The sequence below is a fragment of the Lepidochelys olivacea genome (assembly GCF_965140295.1).
Source record: "Lepidochelys olivacea isolate rLepOli2 genome assembly, chromosome: 1".
NCBI classification, from domain to species: domain Eukaryota; kingdom Metazoa; phylum Chordata; order Testudines; family Cheloniidae; genus Lepidochelys; species Lepidochelys olivacea.
The window spans coordinates 210,975,845-210,985,629 of NC_140411.1; positions in this window are offsets into that span (position 1 = coordinate 210,975,845).

A 9,785-nucleotide genomic window follows, 5' to 3' on the forward strand; every position below is an offset into this window, starting at 1 on the left:
TGAGGCTTATAATGTTTCCTAGAGGGAGTTGGTGTACACAACCCTAGGGACTTCAGGGTGGCCCTCAAGTCCTTTAGGCTGTGCAGCTTAGAGTCTGTCTGCTTGGAAAAGCATGATGTACCCTTGAAAGGAAGTAATGTCTACAAATTCTTGTAATGTCTAATGAACCTAAGGAGGTAGCCTGAGGATTGAAGCCAAGAGCTTCTGTGCATTGCTGCTGCTGAGGCCATGGATCAGGCTGCAGAGTCTGCTCAGTCCAATGCTGCCTGCAGGGCCGCCCTTACCACAGATTTGCCTTCCTCCACTAGAGCTGCAAATTCACACCCAGACTCATGTGGTAGTAGCTCGTTAAATTTCAACACAGAGTCCCAGGAATTAAAATCATACTGGCTCAGGAGCACCTCCTGACTTGTGATCCTATTAAAGTCCAGGGCTATGAGTACGGGGTCATTACAGAGGGCTGTCCGAAGGTCTGTGAACGCCCCCTCTGCTGCGTCAGTCCACTTCACCATGTCAGGACCTCGGGCCTTCACCAGGTCTGTTAGGGGACTTGCCCTAGTGGCGAAGTGGGGAATAAAATGTCGGTAGTAGCCTACCATATCTAGGAATGCGCGGACCTGCTTCTTTCGGGTCGGCTGGAGCCAGTTTTGAATCGCCTCTATTTTATTTGTTTGGGGCTTCACTATGCCCCTGCCTAAAATATATCCCAGGTACCTAGCCTCTGCTAGCCCTATGGCGCATTTAGCGGGATTAGTACTGCCTCCACTTTCTCCAAGTGGGTCCCCCAGTCTGGTGTATGGATGATGACATCATCTAGGTATGCGGCTGCATAACTAGTATGGGGGCACAGCAGCTTATCCATGAGGCGCTGGAATGTGGCCAGGGCCCCATGTAGCCCAAAAGGGAGGACGGTGTACTGGAATAGCCCATCCGGGGTGGAGAATGCTGTCTTTTCTTCAGCTTCTTTGGTCAGAGGAATCTGCCAGTACCCTTTTGTCAGATCCAGCGTAGTCAAGAATCGGACACTACCCAGTTGGTCAACCAGTTTGTCGATGCATGGTATGGGCTATGCATCAAACTGGGATATTTCAGTCAGTCAGCGAAAGTCATTACAGATTCTTGTGGTATCGTCAGGTTTAGGCACTAGAGCAATTGGACTGGACCACTGACTGTAAGATTCTTCAATAACCCCTAATTCTAACATTTTCTTTACTTCGGCCTTGATTTCTTCTCTTTTGGCTACTGGGGTTCAGTAGGGTCTCAATGTTTCTTTGGCTCCGGGAATCGTGCGGATGTGGTGATAGGTCTCAGTTGTCTGGCCTGATTTTGTAGAGAACACATCTCGGTGGCGATTAATCATGTCGGCTGCCTCGATCTTGTGGATCGGTGTCAAGTCGGGTGATATCCTCACTTGCTCGTGTAAATTATCCTCCTGGGGAAGGGTCTCCTGGGTGAGTAAGCATGCCTCTTTTTCATGCCAAGGTTTTAGAAGATTGATGTGGTAAATTTGCTCCGGTTTCTGGCTGGCTGCCGCACCTTATAGTTCACCTCTCCCATGGCTTCGATTACTTCGTAGGGTCCCTGCCACTGGGCCAACTGTTTACTTTCTGCTTTGGGCACCAGTACCATCACCTGATCCCCTGGTTGGAACCGTCAAAGCTTTGCTTGGTGGTTATAATGGGTTTGTTGGGTCTCCTGTGCTGTCTCCAAGTGTTCCCGTACAATGGGCATAACTCAGGCTATGCGATCTCTCATCTACAGTACATGCTCGACTATGTTCCTTCCGGGATTTGGCTCCTCTTCCCAGGCTTCTCTGGCTATATCCAATATGCCCCGAGGGTGGCGCCCATATAGTAGTTCGAATGGAGAGAAACCCATGGAGGCTTGCAGAACCTCCCGGATGGCGAACATGAGGTAAGGCAATAGGGTATCCCAATCTTTCCCATCCCGGCTCATCACTTTCCTGATCATGGCCTTGAGGGTCCTACTGAATCTTTCCAGAAGGCCATCTGTTTGCGAGTGGTATACAGAGGTCCATAGGGCTTGTACGTGGAGCAATGAACAGAGAACTTTCATCAACTTGGACACGAAAGGTGTCCCTTGATCAGTCAATATCTCCTTGGGTAGCCCAATCCGGGCAAAGATCTGTACTAGCTCCTTAGCTATTGTCTTGGAAACTGTGTTGCGGAGGGGAACAGCTTCTGGGTACCGGGTTGCATAGTCCAGTACAACAAGCACATGTTGGTGGCCCCGAGCTGTCTTCTCTAGGGGACCTACCAGATCCATGGCTATGCATTCAAAAGGAACCTCTATTATTGGAAGAGGTATCAAAGAAGCCCGCAAGTGCGGGCGAGGGCTATATAACTAACACTCTGGACAAGAGCTACAGTATAGTCAGACATCTTTGTGTACTCCTGGCCAGAAGAACTTCCGCAGGATCCGTGCCTGGGTTTTCTCTATCCCTGGGTGTCCTCCAAATAGGTGACAGTGGGTGGGACTCAATATGGCTTTTTGATGTTTTCGTGGCACCAGAAGTTGTTGTATCTCTTGCTCCTGCATTTGCACCACGCGGTACAGGAGATATTTCTTCACTATAAAGTAAGGTCCAGGATCCCAGACCTTCCCATCCACGGGTATCCCATCGATCTCGGCCACCTCTTTCCTGGCGTTATCATATCTGGGGTCCTCCGCCTGATCCCGCCGAAAAGTCTCTCTCCCGGGACTAACCTGCCCAAACTCCCAGGAGCCAGCTTCTGCTTCTTCCAACAGCTCGCTGCCATCACAGCTGGGGGCGGCCTCCGGCTCACCTTCTGGGGTGGAAGTTTCTCTGTTGGCTGCTGGTGTCCATCTGCCTACTAGGGCAATCTTCTGGCCCTGGGCCTTCCTCTCTTTTTTGTCTTCCAGGTCTTTTGTGGGGCTGAGAACAGATCCTGAGAAATCTCAGCGAACATTGGGGGTTGACATTCCCCCGGTGATGAGTCGCTGTCCTCAGGGTCCCCACCTCCCTCCAGCCTCTCCGGGGGGAGTAAATTATCAAACCCTGGATAGTCCCTCCCAATGACTACAGGATATGGAAGTTTAGGAACTACGCCCACGGTCACCTCAATGGGGTTTCCCTGAACCTCTATCTCCACTGGGATGGTGGGGTAATGGCTCACGGCCCCATGCACGCATGTCACTGCTACGCATTTGGCTTGCAGCAGCTGACTACTTTTTACCAGCTTACCCGATATGAGGGTGATAGCACTCCCAGAGTCCACAAGCGCTGTAGTCTCTGCTCCATTTATCCTCACTGGCCTGGTGTAATTATGCGGGGCTAATGCGACCCCCACGAGGTGGATAAGGCAGCATGGGACCTCCCAATCCCCCAAGTTACATTGCATAGGCTCCTTGGTGCTGGGACACTGTGCTGCTACGTGTCCCCACTCCCCACATGCATAACATCTATAATTGCTTCTAATCACTCCCCTATCCCAGGGGTTAGGGGGTTTAGTCCCAGAGTTCCCCCCACTCAGGCCAATCCCTTCCTTCTGGGGTCCCCACTGGTTTTCAGCCCCCTCCCCCTTTTCCACCTAGCACTCCCCAGTGGTTGGGGTGCCCAACCTTCCAGGCTTGGGGTCGGATGTTTGCTTCAAAAACGGCCTTCCTTGTGAAGTCAAGTCAATTCCCTGCTAGCGGGGTGGGGGATAGCTCAGTGGTTTGAGCATTGGCGTGCTAAACCCAGGGTTGTGAGTTCAATCCTTGAGGGGGCCATTTAGGGATCTGGGGCAAAAATTGGGGATTGGTCTTGCTTTGAGCAGGGGGTTGGACTAGATGATCTCCCGAGGTCCCTTCCAATCCTGATATTATATGATTCTATGACCCTAATAGTAGCAGCTATGGTAGCTGACTTTTTGGAAATAGGACACGTACAATTCCCTGGGCCACTTCCCCACAGCAGCCCCTACTCAATATCTCCTTCACCATTACCTCAGGGCCTCCTTCCTTGGGCCTGATATGGTTTGTACTGCTTAGTTCCTCCGACAGTGCAGCTTCCTCCTATAGCTCCTGACATGCACACCCAACTGACTAACTGGGAGGCTTTTAACTAGTTTCAGCCAGCCCCTGATTGGCTTCAAGTGTCCCAAACAACCTAGCATTCTCCCTGCCTTCTGGAAAGTTCTTAATTGGCCCCAGGTGTCTTAATTGACCTGGAGCAGGTGCCATTTACTTATCCTGGTAACAGGGATTTGTTTAGCCTGGGGCTAATATATCTGTCTCTGACTACTTTTCTATAGACATCTGGCCTTGCCCCGTCACATAATACAGTGGGTAGAATAAAAGTCCACTGAAGGAGTACTTGCAAATGCAAGGACAAGGTAGTTCCAGCGACCGTCCTGGGCGTTAAGAAGGAACTGAGAGGGCTGCAGGTTGACAGGACACTTTATACCAGCATTATGAGAGCATGACTCCAGGAGGCACCAGAGCTGACCTGACGGATATCTCTGAGGGAAAACTTTCTGGCAATGGTACTGGAGGTGAACACATACCTACATTGGAATGGACATGGGCAAGCACTCCAAGAACTACTGTTCCAACTTTGGAAAATAACTTATCTCCAAAGTGGCCAGACATGAAGAGAGGAGCCAAACTAGATAAAAGGCTAAGAGAGCTTAAAAAACACTTTTACAACAGATGTCATTCAGAGAACCATCAGGTCATAGAACCAGGTGACTGTGTTCATGTCAAACTGGATGGAGAAAAAAGCTGGATAAATCCAGCTGTCATAAAGAAAAAGACTTCAGTGCCCAGATCACGTGAATGAAACTGGCAGTGGAGAGTTCAACAGAAACTGCTGACTTTTACAGTTTGTTACTCAGACCAATCCACAGTGCAAACTCTACAGATGGCAGATGACGAAGACAACTCGAGGATTCCAAACCCACCACACCGATTCATTGCAACTAATGGACAGGCAGATGTCCAAGTTGTTACGTTTTCGGGTCATGTAGTAAGAACACCAGTATGATTCGGAGACACTTATCAGACTGATATGTGCCGAACTTCAAAGGCAACATGATAATGTAAATATTGTAAATGGTAGGAAGGTAGAACTTTAAGAGGGAGATGTAATGCAGCGGTTTTCAAACTGTGGGTTGTGACCCCAAAGTGGGTCATGACCCCATTTTAATGGGGTCACCAGGGCTGTCTTAGACTTGCTGGGACCCGGGGGCCGGGGCCAAAGCCCCTGAAGCTGAAGCCTGAAGGCCTCAGCCCTGAGCAGCAGGGCTCAGATTACAGGCCCACTGCCTGTGGTTGAAGCCCTTGGGCTTCGGCTTTGGCCCCCCTATCAGGGGCAGTGGGGCTCAGGTGGGCTCAGGCTTCAGTCCCCCCTCCTGGGGTCATGTAGTAATTTTTGTTGTCAGAAGGCGTTCGCGGTGCGATGAAGTATGAGAACCCCTGGTGTAATGGCATGCAAAACTGTATTACACTGTTCAGCCACTAGGTGGCACTGTGTGTAACATGCCTTATTTAAGCTGACCTCAGCCATACCTGGCTGTGCGTTAAAGGATCTCATAGTGAATATATCTGGTGTGTATGTCTCTCAGAAGGAGGCTTTATAGCCAGTCTATATCTGGTACCTGCTAGTAACAACCCTGCAGCCTACTGTGTATAAGTTGTAAATGACAGGTTTCAGAGTAACAGCCATGTTAGTCTGTATTCGCAAAAAGAAAAGGAGTACTTGTGGCACTTCATCGGATCCATACTGTGGAAAATACAGAAGATATTAACAAACTCCGATGAAGTGAGCTGTAGCTCACGAAAGCTTATGCTTAAATAAATTGGTTAGTCTCTGAGGTGCCACAAGTACTCCTTTTCTTTTAGTAAATGACAGGCACCATCCAATTTGTCAGTTTTACCAACTGGTGTCCACACTCAGCCTTAACTCTGTCGGCTGGGTGCAGAGGTTATTAAGGAGGAGTAGGGAGGCCTGAACACAAGGTCAGATGGGGCAAGATGAGAGGAAAAGACTAAGAAGCCACATGTCTAGCATCCCTTCTGCTTGCAACTCCTTCCCATCTCCACTGTTTGTCTTGCTAATTTGGAGTTTAAGCTTTGTGGAGTAGGGGTCATGTCTCTTCCCTGTTCTGTGGGGTACCTGGCAATTGGATGAATAATAGTGATAGGAAGAGTTGCCCTCTGATAAGTCCTGGGAGCCTGGTGTTGCTGGGGAAATACTGCAGAACTCTCAAAATCTGTTTGTGCTGTCTGCAATGTGGAGCTTGATGGAGTACAGTGATAGACACAGAGAAGGAAAGAAAAGGAAATCAAGGAGGAACAGAAAGGAAAAGGAGAGAAGAGGCTGAAGCATTTCCTCTTACCAGATTTCAGTGGTAGCCGTGTTAGTCTGTATCAGCAAAAAACGAGGAGTCCTTGTGGCACCGTAGAGACTAACAAATTTATTTGGGCATAAGCTTTCGTGGGCTAGAACCCACTTCATCAGATGTATGAAGTAAAAGATACAGGAGCAGGTATAAATACATGAAAGGATGGGGGTTGCTTTAGCAAGCGTTAGGTCAGTCTAATGAGAGAAATCAATTAACAGCAGGATACCAAGGGACAAAAAAAAACTTCTGAAGTGGTAAGAGAGTGGCCCATTACAGACAGTTGACAAGAAGGTGTGAGTAACACCTTACCAGAGACTACGCTGCTATCCAGCCCAGTTGGGAAGTGCTGTCTCAAGTCAAGAGGAGCTGACCCAGACATCCCAGGACTTAAGGGAAGGAAACTAGATGACAAAGGGGAGGGGGCAAGCAAACAATTGGTTATGGAGCCTGATTCTCCACTCTCACACTGGTTTTACACCAGTGTAACACCACTTATTTCAGCAATGTTACACTTATGTAACAGAGTGGAGAATTAGTTTAACAATATTTGGAGGTGGAATGGCTCCAAAGGGAAAAACTTGGACTACCTTCCCTGCATCGAGCTGGCTTCTGAAAAAATCTCCCCCAGATTCATTCGGCATTTTCCCTCCCTCTTTCACCAGTTCACTGAAATGCCACAGACAGGTTACAGCAACTGTGGAAATGGATATTGGACTGGGAATGTCTCTGATGAGTTCTGTATCTGTTTACTAGGGCTCTAATCCTGATAGATATTCATTTAATAAAAGGACCAGCTGGTTTTTTCTCCTCAAAATAAACCCTAAACTCAAAATCCTGGATTCTATCAAGAGTACCTCAGACTCTGTATGCACAGGGGATATGGGAGTGGTTAACAGGCCAGCCAGGAGAATGGGCCTTCTTCTCTGTGTGAGCCGAGCCACAAATAAACCCTTTTACACTGCATCGTCTGGAACACGTGGGCAGGTGTTGTGTGGCTGAATCTCCCTGCAGATTAAATATTCTTCACTGAAATGGTTTTCTGGGTTTTCCATTGCTTTGCCTTCCTGGTGGTTTGCTGAAAGGCCTACCTGGGGCGCATGTGATGCTGGCTTGTGCAAGAACTGGATATGGGGGCACACTCATTGTGAATGCTATAGCCTGTTTATAAATATAGGAGCAAATATGCCCCATACAGGGTTGTCCCAATGCTAAAAAAACAGGGTTTAATCTTCCCTCAGATAGTCAACTGTACAGCCTTGCTAATGGACACATATATACCACCCCACCCCTTGCCTACTGCTGCCTTGCACAGTGGAAGCCCTTGGATGGAAGATGACCGAACTGCTGGTTAATCTTAGTAGTACACAGGGTCAGGTACTGCTTTTTCCCCCACAGGTTTTCACCTGGTAGTAATTTGGCCTTAGGTGTTTTATGTTGCCTGTTCCCCTCTAGCCCGTTGAAGCTGGAACACAATTGACATACCACTGACAATTCACTTAAACAAAACACACCTCCCCCATGACAGGAGTGACTTGGCATGAATGGAAGCCCTCCCCTCGCAGTACTCTTAAAATGGCTCCAGCCTCCCTATTGCACGAGAGATGGCAACCGCAGAACTGCACACGACAGGGGAAACCTGTAGGGGAGTACAAGGGGCTGGGCACTGAGAGGGTGAGATGCAGGCGTTGGCGTTCCATGGGTAGGTGCAGAAGGTTGGGTATTGTAGGGATGTGGTGCACTGGGGTAGGCTGCAGGGCTCGGAGGTTCAAGGGGGTGATGTGCCATGGAGATGGTGTGCCGATGGTAGGAAGTAGCATGGTTCGGGCACAAGGAGTGGGGGTGGAAGGGAGGGTGCCCTGGAAGTGGTGGGGGGCTGTGGGAGTGGGGGCAGGGGATGAGTTGCCATAGCGATGGGGTGCTGTAATGTGGAGTGCTGTGGCAAGTGGGACTATGGTATTGGGGGAGTGGATGTGGCATGCAAGGGGGGGCAGTGCTATGGGGCTGTGGTGCACAGTCATGGGGTAGTTGTAGGGGTATGGTGTGGAAGTGGCATGCCATGGGGGTGGTGTGCTGGGGGTTGGGATATCATGGGTATGTGGTGCTGATGTGGAGGGGTGCAGGCTGTTAAGGGAACAAAGGTCTGGGGATTTGGTTACCAAGCAGAGCCATGCAAGTGCAAGTGGGGTGTACAGGGGTGGAGTATCAGGGCAGTGACATACTGAGGTGAGGGGATGGCAAATGGTGGGCTGACATAGAGATGGGCTGTCGTGTCCGTGGGTGGAGTGTATTGGGGGATGGTGCTGGGGAGGTGACGTGCATGGCGCCAGGGTGTCCTGGGACTGGTGCCCAGATACAGGTTGCTACAGGGGAGGGATGACACAGGGCGCTGTGGAGGTTGGGTGCTGTAGGGCTAGAGCAAATGGCTGTTGGGTGGATGGGCAGAGCTTTGCTCTGGGGGTGGGGTTGGATGCAGGGTGGTGGTATGCTGTGAGGGCGAGGGGGAGGAGGGAAGGAGGCTGGCGTGAAATGCCTGGAGCTTGGATATGTGGTGGTGAAGTTCTGCGGGTGTACAGTGCTATCAGTGTAGGGTGCTGGGGGGAGGTGGTGCTGGGTCCTAAGTGGGTTGGATTAACTAGGGGGTGCTGTGGGCATGGGGTCAAATGCCATGTGGTTGTGATGCGCATAGGTGGGGGTGCTTTAGAGTTGGGATGCAGACAGATGGGTCCATGTGGATAAGGTATCTTGAGGCATGGGGGGGGTACTGAGTTGGGTGTTGGGGTGTGTGTGTGTGTGCCACGAGCTTGAGGCTCAGCAGGGTGAGGTGCTGTAGGAATGTGGTGTGGGGATGGAGTGTTGCTGGAGTGGTGTGCATGGCAGTGTGGTGCAGAGCGGTGGGTTGCTGTCCATGTGGGGTAGTATGGGGGAGGGATGCCAGGGGGTTAAGGTGGAGCGTGATGAGGTATGGGATGCTAGGTTACATTGTTTAATGCTTAAAAATCACCATTTTAAGTGCTAAATGTTACCTGCTTTTATTTTGAAGTGGAATGAAGTAGAATCCAAAATGTGTTCACTGTACTGCAGTGCACAGACTGTGGTTGTGGTTCAAGTGAAATTGTTCTGTATTTCTGCAGAGGGTGTATAGGGAAATTATTCCAATCTGTATCTGTTCCCCACATGCATAACATTTAAACAATAACTAAGAACTGACTTTTCTCCACATGGAAGACACATCATGGCCAGTTCATCTGCTGTTCCAGCACAGTGTCAGGTCCTAGATAATTTCTTTTCTTTTCAAACATAAACATCAAAATTTAAGACATAACTGTGTAAAATGACAAGCCCAGGCCGCTGTATGCTTGATTGCATCCTGTACAGACTCCAAACTTGGAAATCATTTGTTAACGGTAGCCAAGAGAG